Below are 20,748 nucleotides of genomic sequence, written 5' to 3' on the forward strand. Positions count from 1 at the left end.
GGAAGAGAGAGGGGAAGTGGAGAGAGAGAAGGGGGAGGGGAAAGAGATCTAGGATAAGGGGAATGAGATAGTGGAAGTGAGGGAGAGAGAGGGGAATGAGTCAGAAAGAGAGGGGAAGGGGAAAGAGAGAGGGGGAAGAGGAGATCGGGAGAAAGAGGAGAGAGAAAGGGGGTGGGGAAAGAGAGGGAAGGGACAGAGAGAGTGTGGAATGGGGAAGAGAAGGGAAGAGGAGAAATGGGAAGGAGAGAGATGGAGAAGGGGAAATGAATGGCAAAAGAGAGAGACAGGAGATGGAGTGGGAAAGTGATGCGGCAGAAAGGTGAAAGATAGTGGATAATAAATGAAAGACAAGTATTTAAATACTAAACTAACTTTGAGTAGGCCCCAGTGAGATTTGAACCCACGACCCCTGGTTTACAAGACCAGTGCTCTAACCCCTGAGCTATGGAGCCACCTGCTCTGGGAAAGATAGGGGAAGGAGCAGGAAAAGAGAGGGGAAGGGAAAAGAGAGAGTGGAAGGAGTGAGAGAGAGAGGGGGAAGGGGAGACAGCGAGGAAAAGAGAGGGGGAAGGGAGAAAAAGTGGAGGTGGGGAGGGAAGGAAAGAGAGGGGCTGGGAGAGGGAAAGGGCAGAGGGGTTGAGAGAGTGGGGGAGTGGATAGCGAGAGGGAAGATAGAGGAGGAAGGAGAGGGGAGAGAATGAAATTAGAGAAGGAAGGGAAGGCAGAGATGGGGGGCAAGGGGAGAGAGAGTGGAAAGGGGAGAGAGAGGGGGAAGGGGCGATAGAGAGAGGGGGAAGGGAAATAGAGTGTCGAAGGGGAGAGAGAGAGAGAAGGGGAGATAGAGAGTGGAAGGGGAGAGAGAGGGGGAAGGGGAGATCGAGAGTGGGAAGGGGAGATCGAGAGTGGAAAGGGGAGAGATGGGGGGAGGGGCGAGAGAGAGGGAAGCGGAGATAGAGAGTGGAAGGGGAGAGAGAGGGGGAAGGGGAGATCGAGCGTGGAAAGGGGAAAGAGAGGGGGAGGGGCGAGAGAGTGGGAAGGAGAGATAGAGAGTGGAAGGGGAGAGAGAGGGGGAAGGAGAGAATCTGAAAAGAACAATACAGCCAGCAGGGGGTGGGGGAGTGAAGAGGCAATAATGAATTAAGAGATGGGAATTTGAATATTAAATTAATTATCGAAAGGCCCCAGTGAGATTTGAACTCATGACCTTTGGTTTACAAAACCAGTACTTTAACCCATGACCTATGGAGCCACCTACACTAAAAGCAACAGGGGAAGGAGCAGGAAAGAGAGGGGAAGGGAAAAGAGAGAGTGGACTCTGGGGAGGTACCAGCGGATTGGAAAGCAGCATTTGTAACGCCTCTGTTTAAAAAAGGGGGCAGACAAAAGGCAGGTAACAAAAGGCCGGTTAGTTTAACATCTGTACTGGGGAAAATGCTTGAAACTATCATTAAGGAAGAAATAGCGGGACATCTAGATAGGAATAGTGCAATCAAGCAGATGCAGCATGGATTCATGAAGGGGAAATCATGTTTAACTAATTTACTGGAATTCTTTGAGGATATAACAAGCATGGTGGATAGAGGTGTACCGATGGATGTGGTGTATTTAGATTTCCAAAAGGCATTCGATAAGGTGCCACACAAAAGGTTACTGCAGAAGATAGAGGTACGCGGAGTCAGAGGAAATGTATTCGCATGGATAGAGAATTGGCTGGCGAACAGAAAGCAGAGAGTCGGGATAAATGGGTCCTTTTCGGGTTGGAAATCGGTGGTTAGTGGTGTGCCACAGGGATCGGTGCTGGGACCACAACTGTTTACAATATACATCGATGACCTGGAAGAGGGGACAGAGTGTAGTGTAACAAAATTTGCAGATGACACAAAGATTAGTGGGAAAGCAGGTTGTGCAGAGGACACAGAGAGGCTGCAAAGAGATTTAGATAGGTTAAGCAAATGGGCTAAGGAATACAATGCCGGAAAATTAACTATGAGAAGACCCCAGTGAGATTTGAACCCACAATCCCTGGTTGACGAGGCCAGTGCTCTAACCCCTGAGCTATGGAGCCACCTGCTCTGGGAAAGACAGGGGAAGGAGCAGGAAAGAGAGGGGAAGGGAAAAGACAGAGTGGAAGGAGTGAGAGAGGGGAGAGAGAGAGTGGAGAAGGGGAGAGAGAGGGGAAAGGGAGAGAGGGGAAGGCGAGGGAGGGGGTCGGGGGGAGAGGGGAATGAGTGAGAGATGGGGAAAGCGAGATAGTGGGAAAGGGAGAGAGGGATAAAAAGATGTAGAACGGGTTGTGATGGGGAAGGGAGAGAGAGATTTGGAAGGGGAGAGAAAGCGTAAGAGAGACGAGGAGAGTAGAGGGGAGCTTGTTGTTCCAGGTTTGATCTGGGAGCTGTTTAATATTTATAATTGAAACCCTTGTTAATTAACAATGACATTAAATACTAAGTTAATTTTGAATAGGCCCACAGTGAGATTTGAACTCACGGCCGGTGGTTTACTAGACCAGTGCTCTAAACCCTGAGCTATGGAGCCACCAACTTCAGGAGAAACAGGGGAAGGAGCAGGAAAGAGAGGGGAAGGGAAAAGAGAGAGTGGAAGGAGTGAGAGAGAGGGGGAAGGGGAGAGAGGAGGGAAGGGGAAAGAGAGGGAGAGGGAGAGGGGGGAATGGAGGGAGAGAGAGGGGAAGTGGAGAGAGATGGGAAGGCGAGAATCTAAAAAGAAAGGGAAAAGAGAGAGAGAGAGGATGAAGAGAGGGGAGGAAAGAGACAGGACGGGAGGGAAGAGCGAGAGTGAAAAGCCAGAGGGGGAAGGGGAGAGAGGGGGGAAGAGAGTGGGTAGCGGAGAGAGGGGGAGGGGAGAGAGGGAAGATAGAGGAGTGAGGAGAGAAAGGGGAAGGAGTGCGGAGAGAATGAAAGTCGAGAGGGAAGGGGAGAGAGGGGATATAGGTGAGAGAGAGAGAGGGGAAGGGGAAAGCAAGAGAGGGAAGGAATGAGAGAAAGGGGGGAAGGGAAAGAGAGGAAGGGGTGAGAGTGTGTGGAAGGAGAGAGAGAGGGGGAGGGAGTGAGAGAGAGAGGGGGAGGGAGTGAGAGAGAGAGAGGGGAAGGGGAGAGAGGGGGAAGGAGAGAGGGTGTGGCGAGGGGAATGAGTGAGAGACGGGGAAAGCAAGATCGCGGGAAAAAGATGTTGAACGGGTCGTGATGGCGAAGGGAGAGAGTGCAAGAGAGATAAGAATCTGCTGTTTTACAGTCATTCTCAGAGCTGTTCAATATTTATGATTAAGGCTGTTATTAATTGACAGTGAATTGAAATACTGAGCTAATTTTGTGTAGGCCCCAGTGAGATTTGAACCCTCAACCCCAGGTTTACTCAACCAGTGCTCTAACCCCTGAGCTATGGAACCACCTGCCCTGGGCTGTGGGTCATTCCCCAGTTAGTGCTGTGTGTTTGAAGAATGAGGAGGGGTCAGTGAAACGCTCAGATTGTGTCTCATCCCCCAGACTCCTGCCTCCGTCTCTTCAATATTCACCTCTCAACATCGATATATCGGGTCTTTCACGTAGTAAAACATCCCAAGGCAACTCAGTCACACTCTGTCCCAATCTCTCTGTCTCTCTGTCTCTCTCAATCTCAATCTCTTTCTTTCTTTCTGTCTCTCACCTTCACACTCTGTCTCTCAAGGGGGGGAAGGTAGAGCGGGGGAAGGGGAGAGAGGGGAAGGGGAGAGAGAGGGGTAAATGGGAGAGGTGGGGAGGGGGAGAGTCTGATGGGAAAGGGGAGAGCGAGAGCGAGGAAAAGAGGGAAAGGGATGAGGGAGGGGAGTGGAGACAGGGGAGGCGAGGGAGAAGGAGAGGGAGGCGAGAGAGAGGAGGGGAGAAAATGAAAAGGAAGAGGGAAAGGAGTGAGCGAGAGGGGAAGGGGAGAGAGAGAAGAATACGGAGAGAGACAGGGAGAAGGGAAGCGAGAGAGGGGGAAGAGGAGAGAGAGAGGGTAAGGAGTTGGAAATACAGGGGACGGAGAAGGAGAGAGGGGAAGGGGAAAGAGAGAGAGGAAGAAAGAGGGGCAGGGGAGAGAGAGGGGGGAAAGGGGAAAGAGAGGTTATGGGGAGAGGGGTAAGGAGTGAGAGAGAGAGGGGAGGGGGAGAGAGGGTGAGGGGAGAGAGGGGAAGGGGAGAGAGTTGGAGGGGAGAGTCATTGAAAGCAGCCATGCAGGTGCAGCAAGCAGTTAGGAAGGCAAATGGTACGTTGGCCTTCATTGCAAGAGGGTTTGAGTACAGGAGCAAGGATGTCTTACTCCAGTTATACAGGGCCTTGGTGTGACCTATTGTGTACAGTTGTGGTCTCTTTACCTAAAAAGATGTACAACAGGACGTGATGGGGAAGGCGGAAAGACGAGATCCTTTTGTTTCAGGGTTGGTCTTAGAACTGTTTAATATTATAATATTTATAAAGCACTTGTTAATTGACGGTGAATTTAAATACTGAGTTAATTTTGAGCAGGTCCCAGTCAGATTTGAACCTATGACCCCTGGTTTGCAAGACCAATACGCTAACTACTGAGCTATGGAGCCACCTGAACTGGAAAAGACAGGGGAAGGAGCAGGAAAGAGAGGAGAAGGGAGAAGAGAGAGTGGAAGGGGTGAGAGAGAGGGGGAAAGGGAGAGAATGGGGAAGGAGTGAGAGAGTGGGAGAAAGAGTGTGGAAGGAGCGAGAGAGAATAGGGAAGGGACGAGAGAGGAGGCAGGGGAGAGAGAGGGAGATGGGGAGAATCTGAAAAGAAAGGAGAGAGGGGATAGAGTGATTTGGAAGTGGAGAGAGAGTCAAGTGTGAGGGGACTCTGTTGTTCCAGGGGTGGTCTCAGAGGTGTTTAATATTTACAATTAAAGCTCTTGTCAATTAACGGTGAAATTAAATACGGAGCGAATTTTGAGTCGGCCCCAGTGAGATTTGAACTCACGACACCTGGTTTACCAGGCCAAAACTCTAACCCTTGAGCTATGGAGCCACCTGCTCGGGGAAAGACAGGGGAAGGAGCAGGAAAGAGAGGGGAAGGGAAAAGAGAGAGTGGAACGAGTGAGAGAGAGGGGAAGGAGAGGGAGGCGGGGGAAGGGCGTGCAGGGAGGAAGAGAGAGGGGAAAGAGAGAGGGGAAGGGGAGAGAGAGTGGGGGAGGGGAGGAATGAGAGGGGACGGGAGAGGGAAAGGGAGAATGAAAAGGCAGAGGGTGTGAGAGAGTGGGTAGTGGAGAGAGGGGATGGGATAGAGAGAGGGATGATAGTGAAGGAAGGAGCGAGAGGGGAAGGAATGGGGAGAGAATGAAAATAAAGAGTGAAGGGGAGAGAGGGGGAAGGAGTGACAGAGAGGGGGAAGGGGAGAGAGAGACGGGGAGGGGAAAGAGTGGTAAGGGACGGGGAGACAGAGAGTGGAAGGGGAGAGAGAGGGGGAGAGGGACAGAGGGAGGAAGGGGAGAGAGATAAAGAACGGGAGAGAGGGGGAAGGGGAAAGAGAGGGAGGGGATGGACAGAGAGAAAGCTTGGAAGGGGGGGAGAGAGAGGGGAAGGTGTGTGAGAGAGGGGAGGGGATCGAGCTTAAGGGGAGAGAAAGGGGAAGGAGTGAGAGAGATGTGGAAGGGGAGACAGTGAGGAAGAGAGAGGGGAAAGGGAGAGAGAGTGCGGGTGGAGATAGAGAGAAAAGGAAAGAGAGGGGACGGGAGAGAGAAAGGGCAGAGGGGTTGAGAGAGTGGGGGAGAGGATAGAGAGAGGGAAGAGAATGAAATTAGAGCGGGAAGGGGAGAGAGGGGAAGAGGGGGAGATCGAGAGTGGAAGGGGAGAGAGAGGGGGAAGGGGAGATAGAGAGTGGAAGGGGAGAGAGGGGGAAGGGGAGAGAGAGTGAGAGAGGGGAAGGAGTTAGAGAGAGAGGAAGGAGTGAAAGAGAGGGGAGGGAAGTGTAGACAGGGAGGAAGAGAGAGGGGAAAGGAAGAGAGAGAGGGGAAGGGAAAGAGAGGGAGGGGAAGGGGTGAGAGAGTGTGGAAGAGGAGAGAGAGTTTGAGGGAAGAGAGAGGGAGAAGGAATGAGAGCGAGGGGGAGGGGAGAGAGAGGGGAAAGAAACATAGAAATATAGAAAATAGGTGCAGGAGTTGGCTATTCGGCCCTTTGAGCCTGCACCACCATTCAATATGATCATGGCTGATCATTCACCTCAGTACCCCTTTCCTGCTTTCTTTCGATATCCATTGATCCCTTTAGCCGTAAGGGCCATATCTAACTCCCTCTTGAATATATCCAGTGAACTGACCTCAACAACTCTCTGCGGCAGGGAATTCCACAGGTTAACAACTCTCTGAGTGAAGGAGTTTCTCCTCATCTCAGTCCTAAATGGCCTACCCCTTATCCTAAAACTGTATCCCCTGGTTCTGGACTTCCCCAACATCGTGAACAATCTACCCGCATCTAACCTGTCCCGTCCCGTCAGAATCTTATATGTTTCTATGAGATCCACTCTCATTCTTCTAAACTCAAATATATAAAGGCCCAGTCGATCCAGTCTCTCCTCATATGTCAGTGCAGTCATCCCGGGAATCAGTCTGGTGAACCTTCGCTGCACTCCCTCAATAGCAAGAATGTCCTTCCTCAGATTAGGAGACCAAAACTGAACACAATATTCCAGGTAAGGCCTCACCAAGGCCCTGTACAACTGCAGTAAGACCTCCCTGCTCCTATACTCAAAGCCCCTCGCTATGAAGGCCAACATACCATTTGCCTTCTTCACCACCTGCTGTACCTGTATGCCAACTTTCAATGACTGATGTACCATGACACCCAGGTCTCATTGCACCTCCCCTTTTCCTAATCTGCCGCCATTCAGATAATATTCTGTCTTTGCGTTTTTGCCCCCAGTGTGGATAACCTCACATTTATCCACATTATACTGCATCTGCCATGCATTTACCCACTCACCTAACCTGTCCAAATCACCCTGCAGCCTCTTAGCATCCCCCTCACAGCTCACACCGCCACCCAGTTTAGTGTCATCTGCAAACATGGAGATATTACACTCAATTCCTTCATCTAAATCATTAATGTATATTGTAAATAGCTGGGGTCCCAGCACTGAGCCCTGCGGCACTCCTGCCATTCTGAAAAGGACCCGTTTATTCCCGACTCTGCTTCCTGTCTGCCAACCAGTTCTCTATCCACGTCAGTGGAAGGAGTGAGAGAGAGGGGGAAGGGAAGACAGCGAGGAAGGGAGAGGGGAAGGGGAGAGAGGGTGGGGGAGGGGAGGAATGAGAGGGGACGGGAGAGGGAAAGGGAGAGTGAAAAGACAGAGGGGGTGAGAGAGTGGATAGTGGAGAGGGGAGGAGGGGATAGAGAGAGGGAAGATAGAGGAGGAAGGAGAGAGAGGAGAAGGAATGGGGAGAGAATGAAATTACAGAGGGAAGGGGAGAGAGGGGAAGACAGAGAGAGTGGAAGGGAAGACAGAGGGGGAAGGGGTGAGAGAGGGGAAGTAGTGAGAGAGGGGAAGGAGTGAGAGAGAGAGAAGGGGAGAATCTGAAAAGAAAATACAGAGAGGGGAAGGGGAAATAGAGGGAGGGGAAGGAGTGAGAAAGTGAGGAAAGGGGAGAGACGGGAATGGGAGAAAGTTGGGAAAGAGAGAGGGAGGAGAGGAGAGAATCTGAAATGAAAAGGAAAAGTGAGGGGAGCGGAAAGGGAGGAGGGAGAGGCGAGATTGGGGGAAGGGGGGAGAGGGGAATGAGTGTGAGACAGGGAAAGTGAGATAGCGGGAAAAAGATATAGAACAGGTTGTGATGTGGAAGCAAGCTTGTTATTTCAGGGTCGGTTGCAGAGCTGTTTAATATTTATAACCTTTGTTAACTGACAGTGAATTTAAATACTGAGCTAATTTTGAGTAGACCCCAGTGAGATTTGAACTCACGACCCCTGGTTTACGAGACCAGTGCTCTAACCCCTGAGCTATGGAGCCACCTGCTCTGGGACTGACAGGGGAAGGAGTAGGAAAGAGAGAGGAAGGGAAAAGAGAGACTGGAAGGAGTGAGAGAGAGTGGGAAGGAGTGTGAGAGAGTGGGGAACGGAGGGAGAGAGGGAAGGGGACAGAGAGGGAATGAGTGAGAGAGAGAGAGAGGGGAAGGGGAGATAGAGATGTGAAGGCAAAAGAGCGAGGGAGGAGGCAGGGGTGAGAGAAAGGAAGGGGAGAGAGAGGGAGAAGGGGAGAATCTGAAAAGAAAGGGAAAAGAGAGCGAGAGAGGAGGGTGGGGTGTGAGGGGAGGAAAGAGAGAGTGAAAAGGCAGAGAGGGAAGGAGCGAGAGGAGAGAGTAGGTAGTAGAGAGAGGGGGCGGGGAGAGAGAGAGAAGATAGAGGAGGAACGAGAGAGAGGGGAAGGAGAGAGAGAACGAAAGTAGAGAGGGAAGGGGAGAGAGAGGAAGGAGTGAGAGAGAGGGGGAAGGGGAGAGAGGTGAAGAGAGGGGAATGAGTGAGAGATGGGGAAAGCGAGATCGCAGGAAAAAGATGTAGAACAGGGAACCTTTTGTATCACAGTCAGTCTCAGAGGTGTTTAATATTTATAATTAAACCCCTTGTTAACTTACAGTGAATTTAAATACTGAGCTAATTTTGAGTAGGCCCCAGTGAGATTTGAACCCACGACCCCTGGTTTACTAGACCAGTGCTCTAACCCCTGAGCTATGGAACCACCTGCCCTTTGTTGTGGGTCATTCCCCAGTTAGTGCTGTGTGTTTGAAGAATGAGGAGAGGTCAGTGAAACGATCATATTGAATGGTGGTGCAGGCTCGAAGGGCCGAATGGCCGACTCCTGCTCCTCGTTTTGATGTTTCTGTGAATGAGTGAGAGACGGGTAAAGTGAGATAACTAAAAAGATGTACAACAGGACATGATGGGGAAGCTGGAAAGAAAAGAAGGGAACTTTTTGGTCCAGGGATGGTCTTGGAACTGTTATAATATTCTAACACTTCCACACCCTTGACAATTGACAGTGAATTTAAATGCTAAGTTAATTTTGATTGGCCCCAGTGAGATTTGAACTCACGACCCCTGGTTTACAAGAACTGTGCTCTAACCCCTGAGCTATGGAGCCACCTGTGCAGCTAAAGACAGTGGAAGGAGCAGGAAAGAGAGGGGAAGGGAAAAGAGAGAGTGGAAGGAGTGAGAGAGAGGAGGAAGGGGAGAGAGAGGGGAAGGGGAGAGAGTGGGGAAGGAGTGAGAGTGGGGGAAAGGGAGAGAGAATGGAAGGAGTGAGAGAGAGGGGAAGGAGTGAGTGGGAGAGGAAGAGGAGAGATTGGGAGAGGAAGGGGAGATAGAGAGAGGAGAAGGGGAGAGAGGGGAAGGGGAAAGAGTGGGAGGGGAAGGGGAGAGAGAGTGTGGAAGGGAGGGAGAGAGGCGAAGGAGTGAGGGAGGTGGGGAAGATGATAGAGAGGTTAAGAGGAGTGATGGTGAAGGAGTGAGAGAGAGAGAGGAGAAGGGGAGAGATGGGAAGGGGAGAGAGGCGAAGGAGAGGATCTGAAAGAAAAGGGAAAAGAGAGAGAGAGAGGAGGGAGAGAGGGTGTAGCGAGGGAGGGGGGAATGAGTGAGAGACAGGAAAAGCGAGACAGTGGGAAAGGGAGAGAGGGGTAAAACAATGTAGAACGTGTCGTGATGGGGAAGGGAGAGAGAGATTTGGAAGGAGAGAGAGAGTGCAAGAGAAGAGGGGAGCCTGTTGTTCGAGGGTTGATCCCAGAGCTGTTTAATATTTATAATTAAAGCACTTGTTAATTGACAGTAAATTTAAATACTGATCTAATTTTGAATAGGCCCCAGTGAGATTTGAACCCACGACCCCTGGTTTACAAGACCAATGCTCTAATCCCTGAGCTATGGAGCCACCTGCTCTGAAAGAGACAGGGGAAGGAGCAGGAAAGAGAGGGGAAGGGAAAAGAGAGAGTGAAAGCAGTGAGAGAGGGGGGAAATGGGAGAGAGTGGGGAAGGGGAGAGAGAGAGAGACGGGGAGGGGAAAGAGGGATAAGGAACCGGTAGACAGAGAGTGGATGGGGAGAGAGAGGCGGAAGGGTAGAGAGTGGGGAATGAGCAAAAGAGAGGGGGAAGGGGAGACTGGGATGAAGTAAGTGGGGCAAGGGAGAGAGAGCGGGGGAAGGGGAAAGAGAGCTTAAGGGGAGAGAGAGGGAATGTGAGAAAGGTTGGAGCGCGGAAGGGACTGAGAGAGAGGGGGAAGGGGAGACAGGGAGGAAGAGAGAGGAGAAGGGGAGAGAGAAAGGGGGTGGGGAAAGAGAGGGAGGTGACGGAGAGCAAGTGTGTGGAATGGGGGAGAGAGAGGAAGAGGAGAAATGGGAAGGAGCGAGAGAGAGAAGGGGAAAAGAGAGTGAGAGAGGAGATAAAGTGGGTGAGTGATGCGGCAGAAAGAGGGAAGATAGTGGGTCGGGGAGAGGATAATGAATGAAGGTCAGATATTTAAATATTTAATTTTGAGAAGGCCCCAATGAGATTTGAACCACCTGCTCTGGGAAAGATCGGGGAAGGAGCAGGAAAGAGAGGGGAAGGGAAAAGAGAGAGGGGAAGGAATGGGCAGAGAGTGAAAGGAGAAAGGGAAGGGGAAAGAGGGGAAAGAGGTGAGAGAGAGAGAGGGGAAGGAGTTAGAGAGAGGGGAGGGAAGTGGAGACAGGGAGGAAGAGAGAGGGGAAGGGGAGAGAGGTGGGGGGGAGGGGAAAGAGAGGGAGGGGAAGGGGAGAGAGAGTATGGAAGGGGAGAGAGAGGGTGAGGGGAGAGAGAGGGTGAGGGGAGAGAGAGGGGGAGGGGAGAGAGAGGGGGAAGGAGTGAGAGAGAGGGGGAGGGGAGAGAGAGGGAGAAGAAACATAGAAACATAAAAACAAAGACAATAAGTGCAGGAGTAGGCCATTCGGCCCTTCGAGCCTGCACCACCATTCAAAAAGATCATGGCTGATCATTCCCTCAGTACCCCTTTCCTGCTTTCTCTCCATACCCCTTCATCCCTTTAGCCGTAAGGGCCACATCTAACTCCCTCTTGAATATACCCAATGAACTGGCCTCAACAACTCTCTGCGGCAGGGAATTCCACAGGTTAACAACTCTCTGAGTGAAGAAATTTCTCCTCATCTCAGTCCTAAATGGCTTACCCCTTGTCCTTAGACTGTGTCACCTGGTTCTGGACTTCCCCAACATCGGGAACCTTCTAACCGCATCTAACCTGTCCAGTCCCGTCAGAATCTTATACGTTTCTATGAGATCCCCTCTCATCCTTCTAAACTCCAGTGAATAAAGGCCCAGTTGCTCCAGTCTCTCCTCATATGTCAGTCCAGCCATCCCGGGAATCAGTCTGGTGAACCTTCGCTGCACTCCCTCAATAGCAAGAATGTCCTTCCTCAGATTAGGAGACCAAAACTGAACACAATATTCCAAGTGTGGCCTCACCATGGCCCTGTACAACTGCAGTAAGACCTCCCTGCTCCTATACTCAAATCCCCGAGCCATGAAGGCCAACATACCATTTGCCTTCTTCACTGCCTGCTGTACCTGCATGCCAACTTTCAATGACTGATGTACCATGACACCCAGGTCTCGTTGCACCTCCCCTTTTCTTAGCCTGCCGCCATTCAGATAATATTCTGTCTTCGCGTTTTTGCCCCCAAACTGGATAACCTCACATTTATCCACATTATACTGCATCTGCCATGCATTTGCCCACTCACCTAACCTGTCCAAGTCACCCTGCAGCCTCATAGTGTCCTCCTCACAGCTCACACCGCCACCCAGCTTAGTGTCATCTGCAAACTTGGAGATATTACACTCAATTCTTTCATCTCAATCGTTAATGTATATTGTAAATAGCTGGGGTCCCAGCACTGAGCCCTGCAGCACCCCACTAGTCACTACCTGCCATTCTGAAAAGGACCCATTTATCCCGACTCTCTGCTTCCTGTCTGCCAAGCAGTTCTCTATCCACGTCAGTACATTACCCCCAATACCATGTACTTTGATTTTGCACACCAATCTCTCATGTGGGACCTTGTCAAAAGCCTTTTGAAAGTCCAAATACACCACATGCACTGGTTCTCCCTTGTCCACTCTGCTAGTTACATCCTCAAAAAATTCCAGAAGATTTGTCAAGCATGATTTCCCTTTCATAAATCCATGCTGACTTGGACCGATCCTGTCACTGCTTTCCAAATGTGCTGCTATTTCATCCTTAATAATTGATTCCAACATTTTCCCCACTACTGATGAAGGAGTGAGAGAGAGGGGAAGGGGAGAGAGAGGGGGAAGGAGCGAGGCTGTGACAAGGGAAGGGGAAGGAGGGAGAGTGGAATGAGTGAGAGATGGGGAAAGTGAGATAGCAGGAAAGGGAGGGAGGGGTAAAAAGATGTAGAATGGGTTGTGAGGGGGAAGGGTGACAGAGATTTGGAAGGGGAGAGAGTGTGTCAGATAGACAAGAAGAGGAGAGAGGGGAACCAGTTTTTCCAGGGTCAGTCTCAGAGATGATTAATATTTATAATTAAAGCTGCTTTTAATTGACGGTGAATTTAACAACTGAGCTTATTTGCATAGGCCCCAGTGAGATTTAAACCCACGACCCCAGGTTTACTGGACCAGTGCTCTAACCCCTGAGCTATGGAGCAAACTGCCCTGGGAAAGACAGGGGAAGGAGCAGGAAAGTGAGGGGAAGGGAAAAGAGAGAGTGGCAGGAGTGAGAGAGAGGGGGAAGGGGAGAGAGAGAGAGGGGAAGGGGAGAGAGAGTGGAAGGAGTGAGAGAGAGAGAGGTGAAAGGGAGAGAGGGAGAGGAAGGGGAGAGAGGGAGGGCAAGGAGTGAGAGAGGGGGGGAAGTTGAAAGAGAGGTGAAGAAGAGGATGGGGAAGGAGTGAGAGAGAGAGGGGAAGGGGAGAAAGTAGGGAAAGAGAGAGAGGGAGGAGGCAGGGGAAGGGAACAGAGAGGAAGAAGGGGAAAATCTGAAAGGAAAGGGAAAAGAGAGAGGAGAAAGGGGAGGGGAATGAGTGAGAGACATGGAAAGGAAAGGGAGAGAGAGATTTGGAAGGGGAGAGAGAGTGCAAGAGAGACGAGAACAGGAGAGGGTGGCCTGTTGTTCCAGGGTCAGTCTCGTAGTTGTTTATTATTTAGAATTAAAACCCTTGTTATTTAAATACTAAATTAATTACGCAAAGGCCCCATTGAGATTTGAACCCACGACCCCTGGTTTACAAAACCAGTACTCTAACCCCTGAGCTATGGAGCCACCTATTCGGTGAAAGAACGGGGAAGGAGCAGGAAAGGGAGGGGAAGGGAAAAGAGAGAGTGGAAGGAGTGAGAGAGGGGGAAGGGGAGAGAGGAATGGGAGAGAGAGGGGGGAGGGCAGAGAGAGGGAGGAGAAGGGGAGAGAGAGGTGAAGGAGAGGGGGGGAGAGAGGGGGAATGAGTGAGACAGGGGAGAGAGCGGAAGGGACTGAGAGAGAGGGGGAAGAGGGTGACAGGCAGGAAGAGAGAGTAGAAGGGGAGAGAGAAAGTTGGTGGGGCAATATAGAAACATAGAAACATAGAAAATAGGTGCAGGAGTAGGCCATTCGGCCCTTCGAGCCTGCACCGCCATTCAATATGATCATGGCTGATCATTCACCTCAGTACCCCTTTCCTGCTTTCTCTCCATACCCCTTGATCCCTTCAGCCGTAAGAGCCATATCTAACTCCCTCTTGAATATACCCAATGAACTGGCATCAACAACTCTCTGTGGTAGAGAATTCCACAGGTTAACAACTCTCCGAGTGAAGAAGTTTCTCCTCATCTCAGTCCTAAATGGCCTACCCCTTATCCGAAGATTGTGTCCCCTGGTTCAGGACTTCCCCAACATCGGGAACATTCTTCCCGCATCTAACTTGTCCAGTCCAGTCAGAAACTTATATGTTTCTCTGAGATCCCCTCTCATCCTTCTAAACTCCAGTGAATAAAGGCCCAGTTGATCCAGTCTCTCCTCATATGACAGTCCAGCCATCCCGGGAATCAGTCTGGTGAACCTTCGCTGCACTCCCTCAATAGCAAGAATGTCCTTCCTCAGATTAGGAGACCAAAACTGTACACAATATTCCAGGTGCGGTCTCACCAGGGCCCTATATAACTGGAGTAAGACATCCTTGCTCCTGTACTCAGACCCTCTTGCAATGAAGGCCAACGTACCATTTGCCGTCCGAACTGCTTGCTGCACCTGCATGTCTGCTTTCAATGACTCTCCCCTCACCCTCTCTCCCCTTCCCCCTCTCTCCTTCCCCCACTCTCCCCTTCCCTCTCTCCCTCCGTTCCACACACTCTCTCCCCTTCCGCACTCTCTCACACTCCTTCCCACTCTCTCTCACTCATTCCCTCTCTCTCCCCTTCCCCTCTCTCTCTCTCTCTCTCACTCATTCCCTCTCTCTCCCCTTCCCTCTCTCACTCCTTCCCCCACTCTCTCTCCCCTTCCCCACTCTCTCTCACTCCTTCCCCCTCTCTCTCACTCATTCCACTCTCTCTTTTCCCTTCCTCTCTCTTTCCTGCTCCTTCCACTGTCTTGCCCAAAGCAGGTGGCTCCATAGCTCAGGGGTTAGAGCACTGGTCTAGTAAACCAGGGGTCGTGAGTTCAAATCTCACTGGGGTCGTGAGTTCAAATCTCAATGGGGTCTATTTGTAATTAGCTCAGTATTTAAATTCACCATCAATTAACAAAGGTTATAAATATTAAACAACTCTGCAACTGACCCTGGAATAACAACCTTGTTTTCCCATCACGACATGTTCCACATCTTTTTCCCTGTCTCTCACTCATTCCCCTCTCCCCCCTTCCCCCAACCTCGCCTCACCCGCTCTCTCTCCGCTCTCCTCACTTTTCCTTTTCATTTCAGATTCTCTCCTCTCCTCCCTCTCTCTTTCCCAACTTTCTCCCATTCCCGTCTCTCCCCTTTCCTCACTCTCTTACTCCTTCCCCTTCCCCTCTCTTTCCCCTTCCCTTCTCTCTGTAAAGTCCTGTCCCCTCAGTACAGATTCACACGAGGCGTGTAGTGAAGTCAAGGTCACTCTGGACCTGCACCTTTATTTCACAGCTCTGGAATGCTGCACTTGCCTGAGACCTGTCCTTGTATACCTGTCCCTTGCAAGTGCACCCCTGGTGGTAAGGTATGCTGGTGGTTACAGGTCATGTCTTATTTTAGTCATATATAGTATGTTAGGATACAGTTATATATAATAATGTAAGATACATGACAATGGGGAAGGGAGTTGAGCAAGGTGAAAGAGAGGTGAAGATGAGTGATGGGGAAGTAGTGAGAGAGAGGGGTGGGGGGAAGGGGAGGGATGGGAATGGGAGAAAGTTGGGAAAGAGAGTGAGGGAGGAGGCAGGGGAGAGAGAAAGGGGAAGGGTAGAGAGAGGGAGAAGGGGAGAATCTGAAATGAAAGGGAAAAGAGAGAGGAGGGAGGGGAGCAGAGAGGGAGGAGGGAGGGAGGGTGAGGCAAGGGAGGGGGAAGGGGGGAGAGGGGAATGAGTGAGAGACGTGGAAAGAGAGATCGCGGGAAAGGGAGAGAGGGGTAAAAAGATGCAGAACTGGGGAAGAAAGAGAGAGATTTGGAAATGGAGAGAGAGTGTAGCCTGTTGTTCCAGGGTAAGTCTCGGAGCTGTTTAATACTTATAATTAAATCCCTTGTTAATTGACGGTCAATTTAAATACTGAGCTAATTTTGAGTCATCCTGCAGCCTCATAGCATCCTCCTCACAGCTCACACCGCCAGCCAGTTTAGTGTCATCTGCAAACTTGGAGATATTACACTCAATCCCTTCATCTAAATCGTAATGTATATTGTAAAGAGCTGCAGTCCCAGCACTGAGCCCTGCGGCACTCCACTAGTCACTGCCTGCCATTCTGAAAAGGACCCGTTTATCCCGACTCTCTGCTTCCTGTCTGCCAACCAGTTCTCTATCCACGTCAGTACATTACCCCCAATACCATGTGCTTTAATTTTGCACACCAATCTCTTGTGTGGGACCTTGTCAAAAGCCTTTTGAAAGTCCAAATACACCACATCCACTGGTTCTCCCTTGTCCACTCTACTCGTTACATCCTCAAAAAATTCCAGAAGATTCATCAAGCATGATTTCCCTTTCAAGCATAATTTTCCTTTCATAAATCCATGCTGACTTGGACCGATCCTGTAACTGCTTTCCGAATGCACTGCTATTTCAATCTTAATGGTTCATTCCAACATTTTCCCCACTACTGATGTCAGTCTAACCAGTCAAAGCGAAAGAGAGGGATTGTGGAATGGGCGGAGGAATGAGGGGTGACAGCAAGAGAGTCAGGAAATGGAGCATGAGACTAATTTCACACAGAGTGGTGTAGTGAGAGGATAGTGAATGAGAGACAGATATTTAAATAATTTTGAGTAGGCCCCAGTGAGATTTGAACCCACGACCCCTGGTTTACTAGACCAGTGCTCCAACCCCTGAGCTATGGAGCCATCTGCTCTAAGAAAGACAGGGGAAGGAGCAGGAAAGAGAGGGGAATGGAAAAGAGAGAGTGGAATGAGTGAGAGCGAGGGGGAAGGGGAGAGAGAGAGATGGGAAGGGGAGAGAGAGAGAGGTGGGAAGGGAAATAGGCGAATGAGTGAGAGAGAAAGGTGATGGGGAGAGAGAGGGGAAGGGGAGAGCAAGAGTGGGGAAGGGGAGAGACAGTCAGGAGAGAGAGGGAGGGGCAGGGGAGAGAGAAAGGAAGGGGAGAGAGAGGGAGAAGGGGAGAATCCGAAAAGAAAGGGTAAAGAGAGAGAGGAGGAAGAGGGGGGCAGGGAGGTAAGAGGGAGAGGGAAAGGGAGAGGGAGAAGGCGGAGTGGGAAGGGAAGAGAGGGGGTGAGAGTGGGTAGTGGAAAGAGGGGGAGGGGAGACAGAGAGAGGGGGGAGAGGATGGAGTGACAGAGAGGGGAATGAGTGTATTGTGTTCCTAACACAGATGAGACTGCACACAGGGAGGTTACAGTAACAGTGACCTCAGTCTTTATTAAGACTCTCCAGAGTGAGGAACAGGCCTTAGGGGTGGCTTATATACAGTGCTCCCAATGGTATCCCTTGGGACTTCAGGGGATGAGCTCCCTGGTGGCGGAACATGGGAGAGCAAGTTTTACAGATACACAACAGAGTGAGAGATGAGGAAAGCGAGATAGTGGGAAAGGGATAGAGGAGTAAAAAGATGTAGAACGGGTCGTGATGGGGAAAGGATCGAGAGATGAGAAGATGAGAGTGGAGCCTGTTGTTCCAGGGTTGGTCTCGGAGCTGTTTAATATTTATAATTAAAGCCCTTGTTAATTGACGGTGAATTTAAATACTAAACTAATTTTCAGTAGGCCCCAGTGAGAGTTGAACTCACAAACCCTGGTTTACTGGACCAGTGCTCTAACCCCTGAGCTATGAAGCCACCTGTGCTGGGACAAACCGGGGAAGGAGCAGGAAAGAGAGGGGAAGGGAAAAGTGAGAGTGGAAGGAGGGAGAGAGAGGGGAAGGGGAGAGAGAGGGGAACGGGAGAGCGAGAAGGGGAGAATGTAAACAGAAAGGGAAAAGAGAGCGGGAGAGGGGAGGGGAGGGAAGAGGGAGAGGGAAAGGGAGAGTGAAAAGGCAGAAGGGGAAGGGAAGAGAGGGTGGAGAGAGTGGGGAGTGGAGAGTGGGGACAGGAGAGAGAGGGAAGATAGAGGAGGAAGGAGAGAGAGGGGAAGGAATGGGGAGAGAGTGAAGGTAGAAAGGGAAGGGGAGCGAGGGGAAAGAGGTGAGAGAGAGAGGGGAAGGAGTTAGAGAGAGAGGAAGGGGAGAGAGGGGAGGGAAGTGGAGACAGGGAGGAAGAGAGAGTGTGAGGGGAGAGAGAGGGTGAGGGGAGAGAGAGGGGGAAGGAGTGAGAGAGAGGGGGAGGGGAGAGAGAGGGGGAAGAAACATTGAAACATAGAAATATAGAAAATAGGTGCAGGAGTAGGCCATTCGGCCCTTCGAGCCTGCACCACCATTCAATAAGATCATGGCTGATCATTCACCTCAGTACCCCTTTCCTGCTTTCTCTCCATCCCCCTTGATTCCCTTAGCATATCTAACTCCCTCTTGAATATATCCAATGAACTGGCATCAACAACTCTCTGCGGCAGTGAATTCCACAGGTTAACAACTCTCTGAGTGAAGAAGTTTCTCCTCATCTCAGTCCTAAATGGCCTACCCCTTATCCTTAGACTGTGTCCCCTGGTTCTGGACTTCCCCAACATCGGGAACATTCTTCCCACATCTAACCTGCCCAGTCCCGTCAGTATTGCAGTGGTGTTACATGGAGGTTACATATATGACAGAGAGACAGGGAAAAAGAGAGAGGGGAACTGGAGAGAGAGAAGGGGGAGGGGAAAGAGATCTAGGATAAGGGGAATGAGATAGTGGAAGTGAGGGAGAGAGAGGGGAAAGAGTCGGAAAGAGAGGGGGAGGGGAGAGAGAGAGGGGAAAGGGGAGACAGGGAGGGCGAAAGACGGGCAGGGGAGAGAGAGAGAGGGAAGGAGTGAGAGAGAGGGGGAGGGGAGAGAGAGGGGGAAGAAACATTGAAACATAGAAATATAGAAAATAGGTGCAGGAGTAGGCCATTCGGCCCTTCGATGCTGGGATCCCTTGGGACTTCAGGGGATGAGCTCCCTGGTGGCGGATCATGGGAGTGCATGCTTTACAGATACACAACAGAGTGAGAGATGAGGAAAGCAAGATTGTGGGAAAGGGATAGAGGAGTAAAAAGATGTAGAACAGGCCATGATGGGGAAGGGAGAGAGAGATTTCCAAGTGGAGAGAAAGTGCAAGAGAGACAGGGGGGGTGGGGGTGCAGTGTGTGAGAGGAACCTGTTATTCCAGGGTCGGTCTCGGAGCTGTTTAATATTTATAATTAAAGCCCTGGTCAATTTAAATACTGAGCTAATTTTGAGTTGGCCCCAGTGAGATTTGAACCCACGACCCCTGGTTTACTAGACCAGTGCTCTAACCCCTGAGCTATGGAGCCACCTGTTTTGGGAAAGACTGGAAAAGGGGCAGGAAAGAGAGGGGAAGGGAAAATAGTGAGTGGAAGGAGTGAGAGAGGGGGGGAAGGGCGGACGGGGGGAAGAGAGAGGGGATAAGGAGAGAGAGTGGGGGAGGGGAGGGAGGGGAGGAAAGAGAGGGGACGGGAGAGTGAAAAGGCAGAGGGGGTGAGAGAGTGGGTAGCGGTGAGAGGGGGGAGGGGATAGAGAGAGAGAAGGAAAACAGAAACGGAATGAGAAGTGAAGAGACTGGGGATAGAGAGAGAGAGTTCTGCAGCAGAAAGGGAGAAGATAGTGGGTAGGGGTCAGGATAATGAATGAGAGACATGTATTAGAATACTGAGCTAATTTTGAGTAGGCCCCAGTGAGATTTAAACCCACAACCCGTGGTTTACTAGACCAGTGCTCTAACCCCTGAGCTATGGAGTCACCTGCTCTGAGAAAGACAGGGGAAGGAGCAGGAAAGAGAGGGGAAGGGAAAAGAGATCGCGGAAGGAGTGTGCGAGAGGGGCAGGAGAGCATGGAGGGGGCAGGGGAGAGAGAAAGGGAGGGGAGAGAGAGGGAGAGGGGGAAAGAGAGGTAGGGGAAGGCGAGAGAGTGGGGAAGGGAGTTGGGGAAGGTGAAAGAGAGATTAAGAGGAGTGATGTAGAAGGAGTGAGAGAGAGTGGGGGAAGGGGAGAGACGGGAATGGGAAAAAGTTGGGAAAGAGAGTGAGGGAGGAGGCAGGGGAGAGAGAAAGGGGAAGAATAGAGAGAGGGAGAAGGGGAGAATCTGAAATGAAAGGGAAACGAGAGAGGAGGGAGGGGAGCAGAGAGGGAGTGAGTGAGTGAATGAAGAGGCAGAGGCAGAAGAGAGTGAGTGAGGGAGAGGATAATGAATGAGAGACGGGTGCTCTAACCCCTGAGCTATGGAGCCACCTGCTCTGGGAAAAACAGGGGAAGGAGCAGGAAAGAGAGGGGAAGGGAAAAGAGAGAGTGGAAGGAGTGAGAGAGAGAGGGAAGGGGAGAGGGGACGGAAGAGGAAAGAGGGGAAGACGAACGGGAGAGAGAGGGTGGAATGGAGGGAGAGAGAGGGAGGGGAAGGGGAGAATCTAAAAAGAAAGGGAAAAGAGAGAGAGAGAGGAGGAAGAGAGGGGAGGAAAGAGACAGGAGGGGAGGGAAGAGGGAGAGTGAAAAAGCAGAGGGGGAAGGGGAGAGAGGGGGAAGAGAGTGGATAGCGGAGAGAGGGAAGATAGAGGAGGAAGGAGTGTGGAGAGAATGAAAGGGCGAGAGGGGAAATAGGTGAGAGAGAGGGGGGAAGGGGAAAGCGAGAGAGGGAAGGAGTGAGAGAAAGGGGGAAATGGAAAGAGAGGAAGGGGAGAGAGAGTGTAGAAAGAGAGAAAGAGGGAGAAGGAGTGAGAGAGAGGGGAAGGGGAGAGAGAGAGGTGAGGGAGGGGGAAGGGGGAGAGGGGAATCAGTGAGAGACGGGGAAAGCGAAATAGCAGGAAAAAAGATGTAGAATGTGTCTTCATGGAGAAGGGAGAGAGAGTGTCAGAGAGAAGAGAAGAGGAGAGAAGAGCTTGTTGTTCCAGGGTTGGTCTCAATTGTTTAATATTTATAATTAAAGCCCTTGTTAACTTAAATTCTGAGTAGGTCAATGTAAGATTTGAACCCACGACCCCTGGTTTACTAGACCAGTGTTCTAACCCCGG

General features: G+C 51.0%; 12 non-coding genes across 12 annotated transcripts; 1 reads left to right on the plus strand and 11 right to left on the minus strand.

Annotated features, from left to right (window-relative positions):
* Positions 1–379: 379 nt before the first annotated feature.
* Positions 380–452, minus strand: trnat-ugu (transfer RNA threonine (anticodon UGU)). The gene has a single exon. It is a non-coding gene; the product is annotated as a tRNA-Thr (tRNA).
* Positions 453–1,992: 1,540 nt separating this feature from the next.
* trnat-cgu (transfer RNA threonine (anticodon CGU)) lies at positions 1,993–2,065 on the minus strand. Its single transcript has one exon. It is a non-coding gene; the product is annotated as a tRNA-Thr (tRNA).
* A 2,866-nt stretch (positions 2,066–4,931) lies between these two features.
* trnat-ggu (transfer RNA threonine (anticodon GGU)) lies at positions 4,932–5,004 on the minus strand. Its single transcript has one exon. It is a non-coding gene; the product is annotated as a tRNA-Thr (tRNA).
* Positions 5,005–7,904: 2,900 nt separating this feature from the next.
* On the minus strand, positions 7,905–7,977 carry trnat-cgu (transfer RNA threonine (anticodon CGU)). The gene has a single exon. It is a non-coding gene; the product is annotated as a tRNA-Thr (tRNA).
* A 653-nt stretch (positions 7,978–8,630) lies between these two features.
* Positions 8,631–8,703, minus strand: trnat-agu (transfer RNA threonine (anticodon AGU)). Its single transcript has one exon. It is a non-coding gene; the product is annotated as a tRNA-Thr (tRNA).
* A 329-nt stretch (positions 8,704–9,032) lies between these two features.
* Positions 9,033–9,105, minus strand: trnat-ugu (transfer RNA threonine (anticodon UGU)). Its single transcript has one exon. It is a non-coding gene; the product is annotated as a tRNA-Thr (tRNA).
* Positions 9,106–9,815: 710 nt separating this feature from the next.
* On the minus strand, positions 9,816–9,888 carry trnat-ugu (transfer RNA threonine (anticodon UGU)). Its single transcript has one exon. It is a non-coding gene; the product is annotated as a tRNA-Thr (tRNA).
* Positions 9,889–13,193: 3,305 nt separating this feature from the next.
* Positions 13,194–13,266, minus strand: trnat-ugu (transfer RNA threonine (anticodon UGU)). The gene has a single exon. It is a non-coding gene; the product is annotated as a tRNA-Thr (tRNA).
* Positions 13,267–14,580: 1,314 nt separating this feature from the next.
* Positions 14,581–14,653, plus strand: trnat-agu (transfer RNA threonine (anticodon AGU)). Its single transcript has one exon. It is a non-coding gene; the product is annotated as a tRNA-Thr (tRNA).
* A 1,776-nt stretch (positions 14,654–16,429) lies between these two features.
* On the minus strand, positions 16,430–16,502 carry trnat-agu (transfer RNA threonine (anticodon AGU)). Its single transcript has one exon. It is a non-coding gene; the product is annotated as a tRNA-Thr (tRNA).
* Positions 16,503–17,376: 874 nt separating this feature from the next.
* trnat-agu (transfer RNA threonine (anticodon AGU)) lies at positions 17,377–17,449 on the minus strand. Its single transcript has one exon. It is a non-coding gene; the product is annotated as a tRNA-Thr (tRNA).
* A 1,520-nt stretch (positions 17,450–18,969) lies between these two features.
* trnat-agu (transfer RNA threonine (anticodon AGU)) lies at positions 18,970–19,042 on the minus strand. Its single transcript has one exon. It is a non-coding gene; the product is annotated as a tRNA-Thr (tRNA).
* Between the last annotated feature and the right edge of the window lie 1,706 nt (positions 19,043–20,748).

This window comes from Pristiophorus japonicus, unplaced genomic scaffold (assembly GCF_044704955.1).
Source record: "Pristiophorus japonicus isolate sPriJap1 unplaced genomic scaffold, sPriJap1.hap1 HAP1_SCAFFOLD_592, whole genome shotgun sequence".
In the NCBI taxonomy this organism is placed as follows: Eukaryota; Metazoa; Chordata; class Chondrichthyes; family Pristiophoridae; genus Pristiophorus; species Pristiophorus japonicus.